Source organism: Dermacentor andersoni, chromosome 5 (genome assembly GCF_023375885.2).
Source record: "Dermacentor andersoni chromosome 5, qqDerAnde1_hic_scaffold, whole genome shotgun sequence".
NCBI classification, from domain to species: Eukaryota; Metazoa; Arthropoda; class Arachnida; order Ixodida; family Ixodidae; genus Dermacentor; species Dermacentor andersoni.
The window spans coordinates 161,784,005-161,801,208 of NC_092818.1; the positions used below are offsets into that span (position 1 = coordinate 161,784,005).

General features: G+C 44.8%; 1 protein-coding gene across 2 annotated transcripts in view; it reads right to left on the reverse strand.

Annotated features, from left to right (window-relative positions):
* The window catches only part of LOC126531521 (synaptic vesicle glycoprotein 2C-like), a 232,776-nt gene that overhangs the window by 69,693 nt on the left and 145,879 nt on the right, over window positions 1–17,204 (reverse strand). For both annotated transcript variants that reach the window (XM_050179066.3, XM_055071223.2), the window contains exon 3: window positions 2,650–2,745. The gene's annotated coding sequence lies outside the window, so the exon portion shown is untranslated. The remainder of the gene's footprint in view (window positions 1–2,649; window positions 2,746–17,204) is intronic.

Sequence of the window (17,204 nt, forward strand, 5' to 3'; positions counted from 1 at the left end):
AAGTAATTATGGAGGTGGAATGTAAAAAAAAAAAAAAAACAAGGTCAAATGCATTTTTGACGTATTCTCGGCGCGGAATCACCGCGTCTGGGTTTCGGCGTGTGCAGCTACTTACATGTAACTGCAGCTTCAATAGGCTACAATGCGCTACGCCTTCCACCGACGATTATGTTGTAGATACCATGCAGAGTGGGAGAGATGCGCCGATGCCTCCACGGAACACGCTGTGAATATGACCCCACGTGGTCACCATTTGAGACACTCTTGTCAGATTACGTATTAACGTGAAAGCGTTAAGGGCCCCCTATGTGTAGAAAAAGTTTATTTAAACAAGGGACGATACGAACACTGAGTCACAATCACGGCACAATTCCACCAGGACGATAACATATACAAGAAACGAAGGATTGCATACATATCACGTTCTCAAAGTAGTGTCCGAGTCCTCACTCATTAACATATAACATATACCCACGGAAAAGCACAGTTAAACATAAACTAATCGTCACATGTATAAAATGATGTTCAATATATACAGTGTACACAATGGTTATGTACAGTGATGATATGACATAGACACATTACATAATTTTGAAGTGATGCTATGAGATGTGGATATACACAGAAAACACGGTGTCGGCATCCGCCGTCGGTAACGTTGTGCGTCAGAAACAATCATGCCGACCCACAACCACGTAGGCCCTACGCGTGGTGCGCAGAGACGTTAGTGAATTAATTGAATTTCTCAAAGCAAAATGTGTCAAAAAATTTGTAAAGTCCGACTTACGCACAACATATGGACATGATAGCGTTGAAATGTAATTTGAATATACGAGAAAACAATTTTCTTACGCGGAAACTCAAACACAAACCCCCTTTTTCCGTACCTACGGGAGTATGAGCCATTGATGAGTCACTGCTTGCAGCCTCTGCCCTGCACTGCCGTAGGGATCGGCCCGCTATTGTTTTCTATCTGGCTCCGTGTCGCAGTATATCCGGTGTAGGTGTCAGCGTCAACGGGGCCCGATAACGCTATCGCGTTCCACTCTTAAAGGTGAAGCGTCCTCCAAGTTTTTTCTCAACAAGCTTATGGTGCAAGGTTACGAAGTGCTGCTCTCAAGATCAGGTGGGTCCAAGCTCGAGACTTGCTGAAACATCGATATTCCTCTGTGACGACGCTTACCAGTTGTCACTGCACATTTCATGGTCAGACAGGCACATAAAAACATATATCAAATGGGCAGGCAGTTGCCAGTAAACAAGTGTAATCACTGAAGTGGGCTACTCCTCACATACATTGTTATTTTGGAGAAGCCCGCTTACAAGGATAGTTTTGAAGCAACTAAGAGGTTCTGACGCATGCTGTCGGCTCGTTTTCATGCGCGGGACCCCTTACGACTCCTCTCGCAAGTAATAGCTAAAACAAAACAACAACAACAACAACAAAAAAAAATGTAAGACGTGCTTTTGTCAGAAACCAACTAAGAAAACTTTTGTGAGAATGTGTATTTTTGCACTGCTGGAAAAATGTAACTTCTCCTTCAGAAACGTTAGAAATCCACGATATTTTGAAGATGGGATGTGATGCAAGTGCTCTCGATTTTTTTAATTAACGCGCATCAGTGTGTACTAACTTCTGATTTTCTTCCCTTTCTGTGAAGTGACCATTCGTCAATCATTGCAGATGCTCCTGCTATGGTCGAGTCATTTAGATTGCCTTGTGTTGTGAGGGTGGCGCTGCAAGTGTGATGTCATGAGGCAGGATAAACCACGGCGTCTCAGAAGCTGATGTGTTCTGTTGCTATGTACCAGACTGACGATTTGATACCGGCTGCGGTGACCGCACCTGTATGTTCAGTCTGACACGGGTGCAAGTTGCAGAACCATCGCTTGTAAGAGACAGTAAACCGGAGTGCCCCTAATTCAATGTCTCTTCTAAGCCAGGTGTTGCTCTAGGATATTTAAGCCAACTGATTAAGCAAAATATGCGAGTATGTGGCACTGCTGGTATGAACGCGTGATTTCTGATGGCTAGGGCAGCTTAGACAAGGACCACACTCAAAGGTTACTGAAAATAGAATGTGAATGAATTTTGCGACTCCTTGTGTACGAATGAATTCACCATTAATTATCACGCTCGGTCTAAAAGGACAACATTCTTTTCTTCACAGAAGTGCTCTTGATTCTACCTCCGCGTACACGGCCTGTTCTCGTTGTTATTACCAGAGGGTTAAAAACAGCGCTCCATCAACTGGCTACAAGCGCGCGTTAATGCGTTCATAGACGCACTTAGTCATCACACAAACTTGGCCTTCCCAGCGAAGAGCATACCACCTAGGCTAAAAGCCAGATGGGCCGGCTTGCTTCGGCTCTAAAACAGCTTAAATCTCTATTACAGAGAAGGAAAATGATGTTTTATGGCACAGTATTTCTTCATTCACAGTGTCAACGAGTTTATTCGAACGGTCCTATCCCAAAGCGTGAAAAAAAAGATGTTGTTCCTTCTTCAAAAAATGGTCTTGCGCTTTCTGTCGACACACTTAATCTGTGTCGAGGCAGTTTTTTTTTTTTTTTCATAGCCCAATTTCTTTTTGCCTGTCACGCTGGAGTAATTGGGAAACAGTGAAAGAAAGAGCGTCGGCTACTCACGGGCTCGTCAGTTTTCCGGAACCATTATGCACCTTGTTCAGTATGCTAACGTTCCAATTTGCTCCGAAAGCTGCTTCTGTCCAAAACAGGCTGTACCTGCAAAATGGTAGATGGTTCAGCACGTCAGCCACACGCTTGCACGTTGCTTTTCACGCATCATCTCGTTTACGCTCATAAAAACTGAAATCGTAAATCACCACAAGGGACAAGCAAAAAAATAGAGTAACTAAACAATGCTAATGACTTTCTTTTTCATCGCCTATCTCTGGACGAGTACTCTCTGGGCGACGTGATCTCAGCGATGCATAAATGCGCCGAGCTTCACACAGATACCTTTCGTCAAAGAATTGAACTCTTGAATACATTGACAACAATGCTAATGACATTCCATTAAACCAATGGACAACAAACAAATAAAATAATTACAGTTTTGCCATAAAAGCAAAGCCACGAATACGATAGCGACGTGTTAGAATATTACAGGAAGTGTAAGACTAGTAGCTGTAGTGGCAGTACGAAGTGAAGTAAACGTAAGCTAGGTGAAAACGAGCTGTTGTTGTGCTAGGGTTCCTCGGAATCCTCCTATTCGACAATTTCATTTATGTTTATTAGTTAAAGACGTCTTTCTTAGTGACTTTACCGCCACTTTTCCGTATCGGGTACGTTCGAAACCACTTTCCTTAGCCGATCCAGGAGGTAGTGCCCAGCCGCGCCAATAAAATTACATCAATTTCAGTTTTCAAACCATATTATTGTTTCGCACTTTTGATATTCAAACCTGAGAAGATTTAAGATAAACGGCATGCGCTATCAGTATTTTGTTTCATGACATTAATTTTGTTTGTAGGCTGCCATTTTCATATTCACGAAGAAGAATTTTGTCAAGAATTTAAGACGTGGTAGGGGCAACTTTAGTGATAGAATGATCTGGCGACATAACCCGCATATACTGCATGTGATATAGCATGACATCATACAGCTCACCTGCATCTAAATATATACGGAACTTCATGGCGACGTAGACGGCGACGACGACCTCAATATTTCGCTGGGAGTGTCCATAGGATTGTTATCGCAATAAAAGGAATGCCTTTCTCCTCAACTAATAGGTCAGCACGGAGCGGAATACACCGATGTGATTTTTTTTAAACACTAGCCTTTGTGCATGTCGGTAGCTGTCAATCGTGTATGTTTGTCTCTTTTCCTGGGTGCACCCATATTATTTACCCTGGCGTTGCTCTACTTTATTTCATCTAATACACCTTCTCGTTAACGTAGCAAGCCAGAGCCTTTTGTTTTATTGAGATGAAAATGAAAGAAAGAAATGTAGTCATTTTATAATGTTATATAAGGTGAGTTATAACATTATATATAACGATATAAGTCACCGCACTTATAAATGGAGTCACCTCCTTTTCGCATACCGGAGCAATAAAAAAATATGTAGAAAAATGAGAGGAAACCGCGTCATAGGGCCAGAGATCCACAGCACACAGTCCTATACACCCATGAACACATAAATATAAAAGGCAAATGCCAATTGCACCACAATGAGTTTGTAAACAAAGTCACAAATGCACAAATGCACACAAGCGGCCGTGACGTAGACTGCGATGAGCATATAAACAGATGAGGAATTACACAGAGTTAAAGGAATGCACGCACAAAATAAAAAAAATGTATACCACGTAATAAAAGCGCTAATAGTTACAAATAACAGAAGAAAGTTACAGTAGCATCGTGCGACTATTCAGTGCACATATCTAGTACTTGTTAAGGATGCTTGCCTCTTCGTAAAAATGTTCAAATGCGTTGAATGCTTTTAGCTGTGCTATTTCCGATGGCCATCAGTCCAGCAATTTCGCGAGTGAGAAAGGCCTGTAAGGATCAATGGAGTGTAGCTCTTGTTCTAGCTGCCGTCTTTGCGTCGCTTATATGGGGCTTTCGAAGAGTAGATGGCGAACATCCTCATCGTCGTGGCCAAAGGAGCAAGCCGTGTAAGAAGCCCGTTTTATGTGACATAGGAAATGTTTGGTGTATAATGTCTCAAGTCGCAGTCGATGAATTAGTGTCCCGGTAATTTTCGAAAGTTCTACATCCAGCTGGTACTTGAGTTGAGGGTCCACTTCATAAGGAATTGATTCCTTAGTATTTTCATTAAGCCAGGTTGACATACACAAGTATTTCTTTAGCACTCTCAATATGCATTTCGTGTCCATTAGTGACAGAGGGACGAGTTTAATTTCTGCATTTTTATGGGCCGATTTCGACAACGAGTCCACTAATTCGTTGCTTGCTATACCAGCATGTCCCAGGACCCACTGTAATATCACATGTTTTCTTTCATTAGCATGAGTTAAACTGTGCAGTGCTGCGTATGTTATTCGTGCGTGTGGCTAGCTGTCATCAATACTTTCAAGACATGCTAAAGCCTATAAGGAATCCGTACAAGTTACCAACTTTGTTGGTGTCTCACGTGTTTCGATAAAATAAGTGGCTTGGAGAATCGTCACTAATTCTGCTATTGTTAGTAACGACGTGCGTCCGAAAGACCGAAATTTCTAACGTTTTTTTTTTCTTGCGAAGGGCGAAGCCGCTGATTTGGCATAAGATATCTGCATGCCCCGTTCTCTTAAATAATCGCCTATTGCACTTAGAGCTTCCTGCAGCCGATGCTTGACAAACTCTAGAGACCTTTTCGATTTCGACATGGAAATGTCATCAGCATACATATATATGTTTATGTCTGCTGGAAGTACTGCTGCTAAACCTGCTATTGCTGCACTGAAGAGAAGTGGACTTAATACTCTTCCTTGCGGAACTGCTTTGTTTATGGTGTATGCACCGCTTTGTCCATCATTTGTATTTATGTATATCTTTCTGTCTTTCAAGAAGTTAGCGATCCATTTCAGAACCCGGCCATGCACTCCGAGCGTTGAGAGTCGAAGTAGAACATGAAGGTGGCTGACCGAGTCAAAGTCATTTTTAACATCAATAAACACAGCAACGGCAATGTTCCCACAGCTAATCTCGTGGTCGACAAACATTATAAAGTCAAAGATGCAGTCCATTGTACATCTACGTTTGCTGAAACCAGCCATTTGATCTGGTAGATAACTGCTGGATGATCTTCTGATTAACTTCCGTTCCTTTATTTGTTGCGCCCCTCTCTCTCCTTAGATGTTCTTGGAGAACTTCTCGTGTACTTGTCGGCGCAAACTTGGAGTGTTTCCGCGTTGTCTTGAGAAAATCTCGCATCATTGTCGCGGAAGAGTCTCGTAAGAAATATTGCTTAAACTTTGCTGACCCGATACTCACAGTGGGCACAGTATATGCAATCGCAATAAGAAAAAAAAGAAACAAAAAAAAAAGCCTCTAAGAAGCTGGAAAGTTTAGTGATGAAAACGAAGTATATTTTTTTTAATTCGAGAATAGGAAGATACCAAGTCACGTGACTTTTACTTAGATAAAGGACAAATTTGTATGTACACATCTGTGTGGACCTGGATTGGGGCTATGATGCTTCTGAGCAGTTCAAATAATTTCTGACAGTGTTATGAAAAGCACCCTTTACGTACAAGGGCGCGTCCTTCTTTAAAGTCTCGTGAATGAAACATTAGGCCATTTCATCTGACGACCTCCATGACCCCACGGTGAGCCGTTAAATGAAAAATAAATGATCTGATTGCCTGAACTACTCATGGCAGGGAAAGTAACTTTCATATTACCTTCGCAGCACACTCCAAAATATTGGCTACCGTCATTTAAAAGATGCGTGGTATGCCTGTTGAGGCAGATCACCAGTATGAATACCTGCTAAAAGCAAATATGAAATACAGCTAGCAGTTTCTATTGATTTACTCGTCTAATCGTGATCATTGCAAAACTGTAGCGAAGTTTGGCAAACTGTCATTGCTCCTTCAACATAGTTTGCTTTTGTAAAACCTTACTTCGACATTCCGATATTTTTAGACCAGCAAACTAGGTGCGTTGAATGAAGTATTGTGCGTAACTATTGAACTCGGCGAACTAGGTGCCTCGAAAGAACTATTGGAATCAGTGAACTCAGTCTCTTGAATGAAGATTGATGCGGAACTATTGAACTAAAAACGAGCTGTTATGAGCGATATCTTGATTAGACTTTGCACTGCCCTTGCAACCTTTTTATTCCCACTGCAGCCTTATGATTCTGCAAATGAGTAAGAAAGGCGGACTTCTGTTAAGGGGTCATATTGTGCTTGAGTGAGAATTTCACTTTTCACGCTGCGTTCACATAGGGTGCACGATGACTAAAAAAGCGAAGATAAGCACCCAACAATATGTAGTAAAGGTAATGACATTTCGGCTCCCATGCGCGATCCTAGTTGTTAGTAAAAAAATACAGAAAAAAAGCTATGTAAATGGAACAGCGTATTTAAGTACGCTTCAGCAAACATGACGCAAGCCGCGAGCACACATCGTCGGAAATGCCCCGTCGTTTCTATTCAACTGGGCATTATGGTCTGCATGCGCAGAGCATCATTAAACGTCGTTAAATTTATATCACGTCCGGTAGGCGCTTATCTTCCCCTCTTTGGAGAACATGCATTTTCCTGGTCAATCGATCGGGTTGCCGTCAAACATTAGATTTCATCAGCATGCATGAATCACAAAGTGCACGCTTTGCCGGAGTGCACTCTTCTCGTCTGTGTCGAGACCGAATAAACGCAAAATGAACGCAAACAGAATTCGTTGTCTTGAGAAAACAACTGCATTATCTGGTAAATCAGCACCGCGGAAACCAGCAATGTGGAGGAAGGTTCACGACAGGAAAAATTCCCCCCCCCCCCCCCCCCCCCCCACTGTAGCGCGAAGCTACACAGGGATCCCCTTGGAGTTTATCAGAAAAAAAGTTTCGCAGCTGAAGAAAAATTCGTCCTAGCCCGGGACGCATTGTGTACATTATCCGCAAGCGAGCGGCGATCCAGGTGAGTGTACTTAAGAAAAACGCCAAGAAAGACGCACACAGGAAACATGCAAGAAGCCAGGAAAGAAGCTGGTTTCCTGTCTTCTTGTATGTTTCCTGTGTGCGTCTGTTTTTTTGCTTGTTTGTTCTTAAATACAGTGCACCAAGTAGCCCAACAACGTGCTTTACCAGGTGAGTATCCCAACTTCATTTGCACCGGTTAGCAACGTACGGCTGAACTTAACGTGCTACTGCATTTACGCAATGAGGAATCACGCGTATACAAGGGTGTTTGTCGCGCGAGTGGAAACAGCCTCAGCGAACGACATTTCGTTACGGCACAAGCAACTATTATGCGCATAACAGGGCCGAGGACGCCTATCATAATAAACCATGCCTTCGGTTTCCACGATCACATAGGTATCGGGATCTTGCATACGGAGGTAGTGAAACACACAAGCAAATATTTGGGGAAAAAAACGGGACAGGAAATATTTGTATTCCGATATTTGATAGTACACGCAAAGAAGCAATCACGGCTTCAGATCTCACAGGATGGAAAAGGGCATCGCAGTTTCACGCGTGGATGACCTAATCGTGTTTGGCTGCGACGCGATGAGCGTACCTTTGCGTGACTGGATACAGGGCTCGTTTAGGACGATATTGCCTCGTGTCACGCTATACGTCCGCTTTGGCGTCTCGTGACAGCCTTTCTCTCACCGTCGTCATAATGAGCACTGCGAAGCGAACCTGCAAAGTGGTAGCCCACGACTGCGAGCAATGCATGTGACCAGTGTTCGCTGTTATGCTTCCCCTTGGTTGTTGTTTCCCAACTTCAGAAACGTCTCTGACAGAACACGAACGGGTCCCAACTATGTGTCATATGCTATTACACGGCTATCAAGAATACGTGTGCGTCAGTATTATATAGGGATTGCAATTGAGATGTTTACCGCCGAAGAGCTTCTTTGCATGGATCTTCTCCAACAACCTTACGTGAAAACTTGTAAGAAAGCCTGCGACACCCCTGGTTCACATTCAATTTGTTGGGCAACATAAAGATTGGCAGACAGCAAGTGCCATGAAGTGTGCTAAGGTTTAATGCATTTTCTTATGTAGTCAAAATCACGCTTGCATGTTTCTTCGCGCCATTGCGCATTCAGGGACTAAATGGACGTCAAACAATAAAACTGAAAATGAGCTATATAAGTTATACTATACTACTGCGGGTGAGAAAGAGTGAGCTTCACATATTGCGCAACCTAAGGCAATAAAGCTAACGGTGGTTTCATTACCGAAGAAACGAGAAGAAAGGAACTAGAGAACACCGTCCAGAACGCTGGACTCCGTCACTTGTCAGTATTTATGTTTGTTATTTAGCTCAGAATCTGACACCTGCTTAGTTTCTAAAATGATCTCTTGTTTAGCGTTACATATGCATTCACTTCTGTGGGGAAAAAAAGGGAACCTCCTCGTGGCTTTGCTTGCAGCTGGCTCTACAACACGAAAAACGTGGTCAGGTTCAGAAATCAATGCTTATGACGGTTTAGACAATGGAGCGGTTACAGTATAACACCACACAGAATCATATGACTACGAAACAGGTAGGAGTTTCTTTTCCACCCCATCGAAGCACGTGCACCGCTTTAGTGAGAGTTCATTTTAGTTGCCTCCTTCGTAAGCCACTAGCAATTTTGAAAATATAATTTATTCATCCATTCCGCTCAAGATCGACACATACCCTGCGCACATGTGCAACTACAATATATATATTTTTGTTGCACTTGTGAAAACACATTGTTTACCTGGAGGCACCAAACAACAACGTAGTAACGCGCTTACGAAGTGTTAACTACACGGAAAATCTTGAAGTCCTTGACTACTGTGCGTTTTTCATGGCATGTAAGCTTATATTTTGGGCCCAAGCCATGTGCTGATGTTAACTCAATTTGACGGCCCGTTTACTGGTTGCCACAGGAATCAGCAGTTTGCTGCAAAGGCGTCCGCCTGTGCACCACAATGACAAATAAATTTAGTTGATCTAAGCTCCCCAGGCAACAAAGGCCTCTCGCCACGTCAGCGCAAACATACTTGCTTAACCAGTATATATGTATACTCAGGACGACGCGGCAGGAACAAGTAATTAGGTTGGCGATGCAAGCGCCGCTTCTGTACTGCTCACGCGCACAGGAAGCTCTGTTGCAAAGGCCGTGGAAAGAGGCAGAGAGAGAGAAGCAGGGATAAAAGTAAGGACAGAGAAGTTAAACTTATGGTGGCTCCGGTTGACAACCTTGTACGTTCTGGTGAAAGAGACAAAGGGGTATCAAAAAGGAGGGAAAAAAAAGGACACTTAGGCAGTGGTGGCAATGCTGAAAAAAAACAGTTTCGAAGATTAAACCCATCGTCAAAATGGATGGTTGGACAGAGGCCCGTAACCGATGCATATATCATCGCTGTTTGATAAGCGGTTATTTTTGCGTGCGCTTGAGTGTTGCAGTCTGCGTATCCTAGCTGCGGAAGACACTTGAGTATACGTACGCAAATGTAATCACGCTCTCAGAATAGCTCCACAAATCTCTAGTCGGTTCAGAGGACTGTGAAGCGCTGGATTTTGAGTCCAGTTTCCGATGCATATGCGCACGCCCGCGTTCACGTGCACAGCGCAGATACGCGCTATAAACACGTCTGCTCACTCCAATCACTGACGGGGTGGCATTTTCACCCGAGAGCAAACGGGGCGAAGTAAACGGCGCGCAGAGAGTCGACAGCCACCGAAAACATTGCCTACGTCACACTGACAGGTCAAACCTAAATAGATCCCAAATGAATCAGAGGTCAGCCAAAATCAAAACATCAAATTCAAGTATCAAATATCAAGCATTTTACGGCCGTGTGCAAAGCGCCGAACGCGGACTTTAATATGGCGGCGACGTTAATTAAAACGCGCACCGGTGCTTCCCTCACTTTTAGCATCGCGTGTATAGAGGGAAAGGAGCTGGACTTCCTTTCAGACACGATGACAATATCGCAGAGCCAGGTGGAACTCCGTAATTGCAATTACCTGTCGCAATATAGCGCAGATGTCCTTGAGTTTAAATAAGCGATTTCATAACCAAACCAAACGCGCAGGAAGGTTGTGACCCTTCGGCGCGATATGAGCCAAATATTAATTACCTTGGATAAGCGCTCAGTATGGAAAATGGCTGGACGTTTATTATAATGAAATAAAATGAGAAATGGAACTGGATGTTCTCGCTTTTTTGGTGGTATTCGCGAAACTAAGGCAAAGAAATGGAAGTATGTTCACGTGACAAATTCATTTGCATGGGTGTTTTTTACGCGAAATTTTTGAGAAAGGAAGGCCGATGCTGCGGTCGTGGCGTACTATTCCACAGGCGACGTACTTTCGGAATTGTCCATGCGGAAACATTTTTGTTTAAAAAGGGATAAGACGAAACCTCAGCGACGGTGTTAAGAGATATTTTCTGCAGTATATGAGAAGTTTAACGTTGGTATGCTTGTTGGTTGCCTCACTTCCGCATATGCAGTTACCTGATATTGGAGTGTCCAACTTTCCTTGTGCTACGGAGGGACTATCTTCTTGGTCTACGGTGTGCGGCCCTCGAGGAACGCCTGCACAGGAGAGGTGCGCCTCGACGCGACCAGGTTGATCGCATCCTCCTTACTTTCCTTGACAAGACTTACTTGACAAACTCTCTGTAGCGCACTTTCTCTCTCTCTCTCTCTCTCTCTCTTTTTTTTTTTTGCAAGTAACGGGACCTCCGACGTATATTTTTATAATTCTTTTCTAACTAGTGCGATCGATGGTAATATGCTTTCTGTGTTTACTGCAGTACTCAGATATTTGCCATTGTTTTGCTTAAGTGTCCGTGATCTGTTATGTTGTTCTTCCTTGCCTCTTTTCTTCCCTTCATCTTATCTTCTATCTTTCTCTTTTTTGTATACCTTCTACTTGAGGAGTAGACCTACGTCGCACCGCATCTGGTGAAAGTTGCCAGCTTGCTCAGCCTGGCTAAGTTCCGGGGACGTCGACCGACAACTTGAACTGGTGGACTGGGCGGAAAAGGCCAAGCAGGCCCAGGGCCTTACTTGAGCCCTAACCCTCAGCCACGTCCCTCTTTACCCTTCCCCCTTTCAATAAAGTTTATCACCACCACCACCACCACAATAATAATAATAATAATAATAATAATAATAATAATAATAATAATAATAATAATAATAATAATAATAATAATAATAATAATAATAATAATTCTTGCATGCCGAGGAAAGACAAATAGTAAATATTAAAGCTATTGCAGCGACAGTGTAAGCATTTACGGAGCTATTTATGTAATCTTCAATCTTTGTTGTATCGTGGTGATGAGCAAAAATGTCAATCACAATGGCTTTCCTCAACATCAGTTAAAAGTGCTTTCTCCGCAGCTCTAAAGCTGCCTAATAGCAGCATCTCCTTTCTGAGCGTTACTTTCAGTTATTATTTTTAAGCCGCTTAGTTGCCTAATTACGAGCAGTAAAGCAGTCATGCTTGTCGAGCTTAGCTTGACTGATACTGTATCAACGCCGGGCGATACCACCGTCGGCGAATGGATCATCGTTGTTCTAAAGGAGGCTCTATACTGTTTGGAAAAGCGTGCAAGATCTCTAGCGCACACTTTAGCCATGCATGCCTTTGTTCATTCTTGTGCAACGGAACGTTAACTTTTCTCCCGGAAGCAGCCAAACAATATATATAATAAAAAATGATGGTGAATGAGTTTAGCAAAGTCGTGCTCAAGAACTTCCAACTTTTGTTCGACGTGTGAAAAGAAAAGGACAGGAAAATAATTAAGAGCGAGTTGTAAAGTTCGTCGGCGCTTGTACGCCCATCGTTTTCGCATGCTCGAAGAGTTTCGGTTACCACGTTTTCCGCAGAAACTGACTACCACAGACTCGCGCACGCGTCTTGTTTGCGGCGCAGAGCCACTGATGCCTGTGAAACCGGTCAACCTGCAAATACGCGGTTTCGAAGCTGCGGTTTTACATACGCCTCACTGAGTTCAGGTCCATGGCGCAACTCCAGACCACAGGACGCCAAACATCGAAGCGCACTCTATCTATCTATCTATCTATCTATCTATCTATCTATCTATCTATCTATCTATCTATCTATCTATCTATCTATCTATCTATCTATCTATCTATCTATCTATCTATCTATCTATCTATCTATCTATCTATCTATCTATCTATCTATCTATCTATCTATCTATCTATCTATCTATCTATCTATCTATCTATCTATCCGTCCGTCTATCCGTCCGTCCGTCCGTCCGTCCGTCCGACCATCCGACCATCCGACCATCCGTCCGACCATCCATCCGACCATCCGTCCGACCATCCGTCCGACCATCCGTCCGACCATCCGCCCATCCGTCCATCGAGGCCGCGGGATTCGATCTTGCGACTTCGTGCTTAGCAGCGCAGCACCAAAGCCGCCAATCAACCACAGCCGGTAAGTACGCACAGTAGTCGTACGGAAACCGTTGCGGTATCAGAGAGCAATAACCACGCAGTGGATGCAGGTTCTAGTCGGTGTACACGGCGCGTATACTGGAGGACCGTCACTTTTGTGTCGCTCCAGAGTGTACGAGTGATTGGGTATGTTGCTACACGCGTCCCTCAGTTAAGGCACGTGGTCTGTGACAGATAGGCAGAGAAACCCCTAAAGGTCGATAAAGGCTGGAGGCCCACTTGCGTGAATTATAGGTCTACTTCGTTTGTTTGCTAGGCGTGGCCTTGGAGGAAGTCGCATGCGCTTCCACAAGACGCCTGTTGCGCACTGCCTAGGCAGCCCTCAATGATGACACATAAGTGGTTATCGCTTTCCGTAGTTGGTGTTGTTTATCAGATCCTTGGAAGATAGAGGACCGAAGTGCCAGCTGTTCGAATATTCAGGGACACGAGCAACGACTAAGGAAGGTAAGAATAATCATCTCAAAAGAAGATAGAAACAAAGTATTCCATCGCTCGTTGTTTTCTATGAGCTACGCACAGAACGCCATCGTTTTACTTTACCGTTTAATTACTGTTTGCGCTGGTCCGTCAAGCCTCCTTCCTGAAGCCTTTTGCGTGCCCTATAAGCCTCCGATATGTGTAACTACACAAACCATTACTCGCCACATCATCATCATCATCATCATCGTCGTCGTCGTCGTTGTCGTCATCGTCGTCATCGTCATCATCATCGTCATCATCATGTTCTATGTCCACTGCAGGACGAAGGCCTCCCCCTGCGATCTCCAATTACCGCTGTCCTGCACCAACCGATTCCAACTAGCGCCCACGAATTTCCTAATTTCATCGCTCCACCTAGTCTTTTGTCGTCCTCGGTTGCGTTTTACTTCTTTTGGTACCCATTCTGTAATCCTAATGGTCCAACAGTTATCTAACCGGCGCATTACATGACCTGCCCAGCTCCATTTTTTCTTCTTAATGTTAATTAGGATATCGTCTATACCCGTTTGCTCTCTGATCCGAACAAGCTCTCTTTGTCTCTTCACGTTATGCCTAGCAATCTTCGTTCCATCGCTCTTTGCGTGGTCCTTAACTTGTTCTCAAGCTTCTTTGCAGTCTCTAAGTCTCTGCCCCATGTGTCAGCACTGGTAAAATGCACTGATTGTACACCTTCGTTTTCAATGATGATGGTAGGCTTCCAGTCAGGATCTGGCAATATCTGCCGTATGCGATCTAAGCCATTTTTATTCCGTGAATTTCCTTCTCATGATCAGGGTTCCCTGTGATTAATTGACCTAGGTAAACCTACTCCTTCACAGACTCTAGAGGCAGACTGGCGATCTTGAACTCTTGTTCCTTAGCCCGGCTATTTATCATTATCTTTGTATTCTGCATATTAATCTTCAACCCCACTCTTACACTCTCTCTGTTAAGGTCGTCAATCATATGTTGTAACTCGTCTGCATTGTTGCTGAATAGAACAATGTCATCGGCAAACCGAAGGTTGCTGAGATATTCGCCATCAATCTTTACTCCTAAGCCTTCCCAGTTTAATAGCTTGAATACTTCTTCTAAGCACGCAGTGAATAGCATGGGAGAGATTGTGTCTGGCCCCTTTCTTTATGGGTATCTTCCTGCTTTTCTTATGTAGAATTAAGGTAGCTGTAGAACCTCTTTAGATATTTTCCAAGGTATTTACGTAAGCGTTCTGTACTCCTTGATTATGTAATGCCTCTATGACTGCTGGTATCTCTACTGAATCACATGCCTTTTCGTAATCTATGAAAGCCATATAGAGAGGCTTATTGTACTCTGTGGATTTCTCGATAACCTGATTGATGACATGGATGTGATCCATTGCAGAGTATCCCTTCCTGAAGCCAGCCTGTTCCCTTCGTTGACTGAAGTCCAGTGTTGCCCTTATGCTATTGGAGATATTCTTATTCTATTCGAGAACTCGGCATATATATATATATATATATATATATATATATATATATATATATATATATATATTGTGACGCTCTTAGGTGCATAGTGGGTTCACGAATGTGACGCGCTTAGGTGCATAGTGGGTTCACGCCTCAAAAAAGAGTATGCGGGGGCACTGGAGGGTAGTGAACGAGGACGACGACGTGTGGCTGGCTGGCTGAATCTCGACAGGCGCTCAGTTGACCAAGGCCATCGCTTCTAACTCTACCCGGCTTCAAAGTAACGCCTTTTGTGGGCGTAACAGAGTGGTGGAGGTGCGGGGTACGACAGAACGTACCACGGAGTCGCAACACCTAGAACTTCGCCGGAGCCGTCGTCTTGCCGGTCTCTTGCCAACGACCTTCCCTATGGCTCAGGACGGAGGTGGACAAATGCCAGCAGTAGTTTCACCTTCTCAAAGGTCAGCGCCAGTTGGACCTTTGCGGCACTACATGGAACCACGCTCGTTCGCGGGAAAAGTGGGCGAAGACGTCGACGAGTGGCTGATGCACTACGCAAGGGTGAGCCGCTACAACCGTTGGGATTCTGTCACTCAGCTTGAATATGTTGCACTCTTTCTGAGTGAGACAGCGCTGATGTGGTATGAAAACCACGAAGACTCCCTAACAACGTGGGAGCACTTTGTCGAGGAAATTAAGAAGTGTTTTGGCGACACCCACGCCAAACAGAAACGCGCCGAGAGGACACTTGCCCAAAGAGCTCAAGCTCCTGGAGAAACATGCACTATTTACATAGAGGAAATCCTCAAGCTGTGCAAAATCGTAAATCCGCAGATGTCCGAGGAAGACAGAGTCGGACATCTCCTCAAAGGAATTGCAGAAGATGTATACAATTTCCTCATAAGTCGGGAACACGTTGATTCCGTATCAGATGTCGTGCGTCATTGCCGTACGTTTGAGACGTTGAAAACACGTCGCATTGTGCCAAAGTTTGGACGCCTGGCGAATGTGACAACCATTGCCAGCGTCGATGAGAGCCCGTCTGCCGATCTTTCGTCTACTATACGGCAGATCGTGCGTGAAGAACTGCTGCGGCACCAGGAACTTGCGCGCGACGTCATACGACAACCTGACGCTTATTACCCGCAACACATGGCGCCTGCCGCACCCTGCGCTTCCTGGCAACCGGCGGTATGTGTCACAGACGTCAACCACAGAGGTGCTCCATGGCCACGTGAGGACACATTTACGCCCGAACACCGACCAGCAGAACACCCTCGCCCCAGCAGGTTTGCACGCAGACCGACCGTTCCTCCTGTGCAGCAGGCTCAGCCGCTCCGCTCTGCTACACGACCCCCCACGGCTGAGCGCTTCGAAGGGCAGTTCATCGATCGTCGTTTACCTGTGTGCTATAGCTGTGGCGACTTGGGTCACATTGCCAGGTACTGCAATCGCCGCCAACCACCGAGGTTCGACCGATCGACGATGTCTAGGCGGTACCGCGCTCCTCTGGGCGAAACATATTCGCCCTCGCACACATATTTAGGGAGCTTGCCTCACCAGCACCCGGAGACGCTACGGAACCGTTCTCCAGCATCCGATCGCAGCTTGACACCACCACCCGCTCCTCGTGTAAGCCGGTCGCCCTCTCCGCGGCGTCGATACCCGTCGCCACCTCCGGAAAACTAGCCAGCGCGGCCGTTGGAGGTGAGGTCGCTGGACAATCTTCGATATCGACAGAGATACCTCCAACCATTTGTATGTTTAAGAATAAGGTGTTTGTATTAATTGACGGGGTTTCATCCATGGCCTTAGTGGACACGGGAGCAACCGTTTCAGTGATGAGTCTTGCGTTCAAAAGCCTCCTAGGACGAAAGGTGATGTTTCGCTGGGACCGTGCCGATACGTTTCGCGGAGTGAGTGGGGAGTTGTTGTATCCTGTGGGCGTGTGTAATGTAGACGTTACCTTGGGTGGTCAAATATTTAACGCGGAGTTCGCTGTTCTACCTCATTCTACGCATGACGTAATCCTGGGTCTTGATTTTTTGAAACTGTGTGGTGCCACCGTCGACTGCAAAACGGGTGAAATCAGTGTAGGTACGAGCTTTGCTGCGGCCTTTATGGAAGCCCCACCGTATCGTGAAAGTGTGCTTTGTGTA